This window comes from Carlito syrichta, unplaced genomic scaffold (genome assembly GCF_000164805.1).
Source record: "Carlito syrichta isolate Samal-C Ts95f unplaced genomic scaffold, Tarsius_syrichta-2.0.1 Scaffold305245, whole genome shotgun sequence".
Lineage (NCBI taxonomy): Eukaryota > Metazoa > Chordata > Mammalia > Primates > Tarsiidae > Carlito > Carlito syrichta.
Genome location: NW_007249341.1, coordinates 55,907 through 63,487, shown reverse-complemented (window position 1 = coordinate 63,487; position 7,581 = coordinate 55,907). Strand labels below are relative to the sequence as shown.

The 7,581-nt window shown below is 49.3% G+C and overlaps 1 protein-coding gene across 1 annotated transcript in view; it reads right to left on the bottom strand.

Annotated features, from left to right (window-relative positions):
- Positions 1 to 7,581, bottom strand: part of TRIB3 (tribbles pseudokinase 3) — a 25,750-nt gene that overhangs the window by 9,837 nt on the left and 8,332 nt on the right. The window contains exon 3 of the mRNA XM_008061414.1: positions 7,437 to 7,449. The gene's annotated coding sequence lies outside the window, so the exon portion shown is untranslated. The remainder of the gene's footprint in view (positions 1 to 7,436; positions 7,450 to 7,581) is intronic.

Below are 7,581 nucleotides of genomic sequence, written 5' to 3'. Positions count from 1 at the left end.
CCGGAGCCCAGCAGGTGGAGGTTATGGTGGCCGGGATCGGCCACTGAACTCCAGTCTGGGCAACAGACTGAGACTCCAACTCAAAAAAAAAAAAAAGACAAAAACACACGCCCTTGATGGGTGCCTCACTTCTGGGAATTTACCCTCCAGTCAGACTGCTCACAAAATTGTCACCTAGTGAAAGGCTATTCATCAGAGCCTGTGTCTAACAGCAAAGACAGGAACTGCCCCAAATGTGTGGCAGGAGACGGCTAGTTAAAGCATCATGGTACAGCATACGGTGGAGTACTACACAGATCTGAAAAAGGACCAAGAAGCTGTCTATGTAGTGATGTAGAATGATCTCCAGGGTGCATTAAGAGAAAAAAGACAGGTCAGACACGGTGGCCCAAGCCTGTAATCCCAGCACTTTGGGAGGCTGAGGTGGGAGGACTGCCTGAGCCCACAGGTTCGAGAACAGCCTGAGCAGTTTGGTGAGACCTCATCTCTACAATAAAAAGAAAATAAAAATAAAAAATTAACCAGGTGTGGTAGCGCGCACCTGTACTTCCAGCTACTTAGAAAGCTGAGGCGGAAGCATTACCTGAGCCCAGCAGGTTGACGCTGGGGTGGCCATGAGTGTGCCACTGCACTTCAGTTTGGGTGATGGAGTGAGACGCCAACTCAAAAGAAATGAAAATTAAAATTAAAAAAGGCAAACATTGAACAATGTGCATACAATGCTCTTATGTTAAAAAAGAATGTGTGTGTGTGTGTGTGTGTGTGTGTTTATATACATATAAACTGTCTCTGGAAGGATACACAATGTTGGAAGGAGACTTTAACTTTTATATAATTATATGTTTTTTAGTTGGAGTCTTACTCTGTCGCCCAGACTGGAGTGCAGTGGCACGCTCCTGGCCACCGCAGCTTCGACCTGCTGGGCTCTGGCGATCCTTCCACCTCAGCCTTCCAAGGAGCTGGAACTACAGCGCGTGCTATCATGCCTGGCTAATTTTTTATTTATTGTAGAGATGAGGTCTTGCCAAGTTGCCCAGCTGGGTCTCAAACCCACAGGCTCAGGCAATCCTCTTGCCTCGACCTCCCAAAGTGCTGGGATTACAGGCTGAGACACCTAGTCCGGCCAACTTTTATATTTTTGTTTTTGTTGAATCAAGGTCTCACTCTGTCACCCAGGCTGGAATGTAGTGGCACAATCACGGCTCACTACAGTCTCGACCTCCTGGGCTCAAGGATCCTTCCGCCTTTGCCTCCTGAGTAGATGGGACTATAGGCACGCTCCACCATGCCCAACTAATTTTTTAAGTTTTTGTAGAGATGAGGTCTCGCCATGTTGCCCAGGTTGGTCTCGAACTCCTGAGCTCAAGCAATCCTCTCACCTTGGCCTCCCAAAGTGCTTCGATTACTGCTGTGAGCCACTGTGCCCAGCAACTTTCATACTTTTTGATTTCTGAAACATGTAAATACATGTCCTAATCAGAAATTTACAGCTACAGAAATAAATACCTGTTTGAAAACACAGCTTGTTCCTAAAAATCACAGTAAAGAAAATGAACCCATCTCATAATCCGTGGGCCGAGTACACCCTCAGATATGAGAAGCAATCTTCTTCATTCACTCAACACTTCCTGAGCAGCTAGAGCCAGCCTGGCATGAGGAGGGTGGTAGGGAAGAGCAATGATTTAGACAGCGTTCTTGCCCTCAGGACCTTCCAACCCATTAAAGGCAGATGCGTAATCATAAAATCACATACAGGGTGAACAGTCCTATAACAGGGACATGCATGGGCTTCTCTCCCAAGCTGGTGCGTCAAAAGAGGACTTCCAGGAAGAGGCAGTATCTAAACTGAGTCAGGAAGGAGTGACAGAGTTGGCTAGGTGATGTGGAGCGTCATTCTGGTTCAGTAGTTCTCACACTTGAGCAATGGAATGGCCCAGAGGCCCTGTTACAACATACGCTGCTGGGTCCTGCTCCCGGAGCAGCTGACTCAGAAGGTCTGGAGTGAAGCCTGAAAATTTGCATTTCTTTCTTTTCTTCTTTTTTTTCTTCCTTCCTTCCTTCCTTCCTTCCTTCCCTCCCTCCTTCCTTCTTGAGTCAGAGTCTCACTCCAGCGCCCAGCCTGGAGTTCAGTGCCACACTCACAGCCACCATGAGCCAGCCTCAACCTGCTGGACTCAGGCAATCCTTCCACCTCAGCCCTCCAAGCAGCTGGAACCACAGGCATCACCACCATGCCCAGTTGACTTTTTATTTATTGTGAGATGCGGTCTCACTATGCAGCTCAGGCTGGTCTTGAACCCCTGAGCTCATGCAATCCTCTCACCACCGCCTCCCGAAGTGCTGGGATTTCAGGCAGGAGCCAATGCACCTGGCTGAGAATCTGCATTTCTTTTTTTTTCTTCAAATTATTTTTTTTATATTTTAAAATATATTTTTCCTTTTTAATTTTTTAATATTTATATGTCAGTAGTGGAATGGTCCACCCTTTTTACTTGCAAAGGGGTGAACAGAATGCTACTATATTTATCTAGGACATTTACAGAGAAACTGCGTTTCTAACAAGTTCCCAGATTGATGCTGCTGTCCAGTAACGGCTGTTCTAGGGACAGGGAAGAGGTAAAAGGACATGCTTCGTGTTCCCCAAGACCAAGTTGGGGAATGAGTGTAGCAGCCAAGCAATGTGAAAAGTGTCCAAAAACAAGGCTGGTGAGGGCTGTACGAGCACCACATGTATACAAGCCGAGGTAGCCAGTGGTCCCTGACCCCAGGTCTCCCTTTTGTTCCTAGGATGAGAACTCAAGGTTTTCAGCTGAGCCCAAGGACACCCGGAACAGATGACATTTTCCCAGATTCCTTGCAGCCAGGTGTCATCATATGGCTAGCAGGATATAAGTAGAAGTGTGTGCGCAACTCCCAGGACAAGGTCATTAAAGGGCGGGCCTAGGTTTCTCATGTTCTCCCTTCCTGCAGGCTGGAATGCGGACCTGATGATTGGCGCTCCAGCATCCATCTTGGACCTGGAAGTAGCACATGCCGCAGAGCAAGGAGGAGACACTGGAGCCCTGACCTGTGGATACTGGGCCAGCCCTGGCCTGCTTGCCCCAGGCTTCTTACAGAGGAGAGAAACAAACTTCCATTTCATTTCGACTGCTGTTATTCTGTATTACAGCTGAGCCAAATCCCAATTAATATATACAGAATCTGGACTTTTTCCCAAGACAGTACCGAAGGATTTCTGGCAGGGGAACATCATGCTTTTAGGGTGGATTTGAAAACAGGATGTGAGCCGAGGCGCTAGGAAGCCAGCACAGTATTACGGGCAGAAGATGGCCTGGACTAGGAGGGTATGAGCGGGAATGGAGATGGGGAAGTCAAGGGCTCCAGAGCATGGAGAGGGGTCAGCGGCAGACTGGACAGATCAGATGGACTGGACGTGCGAGGTGAGGGAGGGGTCCGGCCTTTGCTCCTGCAGTGAGGAGAAAGGGCAGTCTCACTTCCTGAGCTGGGAGAGAAGCCCCTATTTGAGAGACTTGAAAGAAAATCAAGTTGTTTTATTTATTTTATTATTTATTTTATTTTTGTTTTTGAGTTGGAGTCTCACTCTGAGGCCAGGCTGGAGTGCTGTGGCACACTCACGGGCACTGCAGCCTCGACTTGCTGGGCTCCGGCGATCCTTCCGCCTCAGCCTTCCAAATAGCCAGAACTATAGACATGTGTTACCATGCCTGGCTTATTTTTTGATTATTATAGAGACAAGTTCTCACCAAGTTGTCCAGGCTGGTCTTGAACCCCTGAGCTCAGGCAATCCTTTCACCTCAGCCTCCCAAAGTGCTGGGATTACAGGCTGAGCCACCGAGCCTGGCCAAAATTAAGTTTAATGTTAAACACGTTATCTTGGCAATATCATGAGAAGTGGGTGTATGAGGGTGGGGGTAAAAAAAAAAACAACCTGTAATTTATTTATTAAAAAATGTGTATTTATTCTTACATGCTTAAACCTTCAAAGTACTCTTCATTTGATGCAATACACCTATCGAGAGGCTTTTTCCATGGCTCAAAACCGGTTTTAAACTCATCCATTTTGATGCCTTTTAGTGCTTCTGTCATTTTTTGTTTCACCTCTTCCACATCAGCAAAATGTTTCCCTTTGAGGAATTTCTTCATTCAGGAAAACAAGAGAAAGTCACAAAGGGCGAGATCAGGTGAATAGGAAGGGTGGGGCCCAGGAGTGATGCTGTTTTTTGGTCAAACCTGCTGAATACTCAGCGTGCTGTGGGCAGGTGGTTTCGAAAATCACCTATCATCGGGCACAGTGGCTCATGACTATAATCCCAGCACTTTGGGAGGCAGAGGCAAAGGGATTGCCTGAGCCCACAGGTTCAAGACCAACCTGGGCAACTTGGCAAGACTTCATCTCTATAATAAATCAAAAAATTAGCTGTGTGTGGTGGCACATGCCTGTAGTTTCAGCTACTTGGAAGGCTGAAGTGGAAGGATCACCTGAGCCTGTGAGCATGCCAGTGCACTTCAGTCTGGGCAACAGAGTGAGACTGACAGAAAAAAAAAAAAGAAACGCAAAAGAAAAGAGGCCGGGCTCGGTGGCTCAGCCTGTAATCCCAGCACTTTGGGAGACTGAGGCGAGTGGATTTCCTGAGCCCGCGGGTTCGAGACCCGCCCGGGCAACTTGGCAAGACCTCGTCTCTACAATAGATAAAAAATTAGCCGGGCATGGTAGCGCGCGCCTGTAGTTCCAGCTACTTGGAAGGCTGAGGCGGAAGGATCACTGGAGCCCAACAGGTCAAGGCTGCAGTGGCCGGGAGCGTGCCACTGCAGTCCAGTCTAGGCCACAGAGTGAGACTCTGACTCAAAAAAAAAAAATTAACTATAGCTGAATGCAGCTTCTCACAACAATGCTAGCTGGTACACTGATGCTGAAAGGTTCCTAGAACACTCACCTAGTGGTGAAAGCCTGTACCACATGGGTCCTGCTCTCCAAAATATAATTCCGGGTTCTTTTGGATCCCCCCTGTATACTGTGGCATACTACATAGCAGTGGAGCCACTAACAGGGGCAGTGCTAGTGGGGGAATAAATGGTACAACCTCGGCAGGGGGCATTTGACAACATCAAAATGAAAAATGTGTATGAGTTTTGCTTCAGCAATTAATCCCATTGCTAGGAATTTATCCTACTCAGTGTGTGTGTGTGTGTGTGTGTGTGTTGTGTTTGTAATGATGCAAGGACAAGGTTATTCCTGCAGCCCTTGTGTTAGAAACTACGGAATGCCTATCATTAAAGGACTGGTTAAATTACACCTCACCCACCCAATGGAGCAATTGCAGCCACTTAAAAGGCTGAAGACACTCTTTATGCACTAGCTGGAAAGATCTCCAGAGGGAACTGTTAAGTGAAAAGCAAAGAGTGAAGTGGAGAGATGGACTTGGTGGCTGGAGGGCATCTGTGATCCATGGACAGAGCAGGAGGGTGAGGAGTGAGTGAGCTGTGTGTTGAATGTGCACACAAATGTGATTCTAGAATGGATGTGTTGTCAAGTGAGCAAAGCAAGCTGCTGGACAGTACACCCAAGACAATTCCATTTATGCAAAGCCCACCAGCAGACAAAACGACGCATCTATATTTGTATATGCACAGGGAGAGAGCTGGAAGGGCTCAGACTAAGCTGGCCACAGTTGCTCCTGGCATCCTGGAAGCCTCTGCAGAGGCAGGGACTTAGCAGAGAGACAAGGGAATCTTGGATGTCACCATTTTAAAATAAAGATTCTTCATTCATTTATTGCTTGAGCGTTTCACAACAGTCTATTTCTTTTTTTCAAACACGAATTTTATCTAGTAATCCTGGTGGCCCCAGCCCCACTGGAATCCGAGAACCCACATGCAGAGCTGGTCCACCAGACAGCTCCCTTTCGCCATCAGGTGAGAAGGGGGGCAGGGTGGGCGGGTCTCTCAAAGGCCGCAAGATTCCTTCACTCATCGGTGGGGAAAACCACCACCCATGCATCTGTGTAGCTCTGGGTGGGTGGGTGGAGTGGAGGGCCACAGCATGTCGGGGCAGGAAGGTCCTCTGCCAGGACCCATTTGCCCACCCATCTAGGCTTCACTCCAAGGAGAAGCAAGCCCAGGTAGGCGTGAGTATTCAGGAGAGACAGACTTGAGCCCTGTTAAAGACATTCCCAGGCTAGGTGTTGGGGGCTCACACCTATAATCCCAGCATTTTGGGAGGCCGAGACAGGAGAATCGCTTGAACTCAGGAGTTTGAGATCAGCCTGGGAAACACAGTAAGACCCTGTGTCTACAAAAAATAATTAGCCAGGTGTGGTGGCGCGCACTTGTAGTCTCAGCTGCTTGGGAAGCTGAAATGGAAGGATCTTCTGAGCCCAGGAGGTCAAGGCTGTGGCGAGCCATGCTCGTGCCACTGCACTCCAGCCTGGGCAACAGAATGAGACTCTGACTCAAAAAAAAAGACCTCCCCAACTATTTAGAGTCAAGATTAACGAGGAAACATCAGAGTCCCTTTCCAGACGGAGGCCCACCTCTCCACTCATGCTCCTCCCAGGTACAGGGGCTGTCTCAGGAGGGAAGGAGTCCCTGCAGTGAGGGAAAGGTCACAATCCTGGCTTAGTAAGAATGCAATAAGGAGTGGTTATAGTGAGACATTCCTGGGTCTGATCCTGGTTCCAACCCTTTCAGAACCAGGTCGCCCCGGGCAAGGTCCTCAAGCTTTCTAGGCCTCGGTTCCTATAATGGGGAAACGGGATGCAAAGCTTACAGAATTTTTGTGACAATGAAGACACAAATATGTAGCGCTTAGCACAGAGCTGTGTCTGCTCCATTACATGACATTATTATTTGCAGCTGAATACACTTAGGGGCCACCCTTGGGAGCCTTAGAAAGCGCCCTAGGGATGAGGCTTGGATGACGCGCTTACCTCCCACGATCATTTGGAGTCATGCAAGATAATACCTGGCATGCAAACACTTTGTACCTAGCACAGCAGGAGAGGGCCTGGAGTCCCTCTGGCAGGGACCACACGAGTGCCTTGGACTTAACCATCCCTCCGAGCCTGGTAGGGTCTGGAATAAGCACACTGGAGAGAAGGGGTAGCAGAGATTGTAAACGAGCAAGGAACTCTGTACCACGCTGCAGGACTAGCATCTGCCCTGTGGAATGGAGGCAGCCCTGCTACCTCGCTCGTGCTGTTCTGGCCACGCCCAGGACCCAGGGTATGAGGGCAGGTTACATCATACACACACCCTCAAAAACACACTTTGTCCCAGCCGGCCAGCCAAAGGCACACATACACATCCAGGGCAGACACATCATTGAGTGACACACACACAACCCTTTCAGCAAGCACAGCGGCGCACACCACACACACGTTCCCACGCCCCCACGCCGGGCAAGGGCAGTCAGCGACCCCGCCCCTCCTTCTGCAGCCAGGCCTCTCCCGTGGGAGCGGAAGTGGCAGGCGTCTGGGGTCAGAAGGTCGGGCCGAAATTGAGGGGCGGCCCCTGGGACTGGGGAGTTGGGCCCAGGGCTGGGGGTGACCCCGGCGCGCCCCG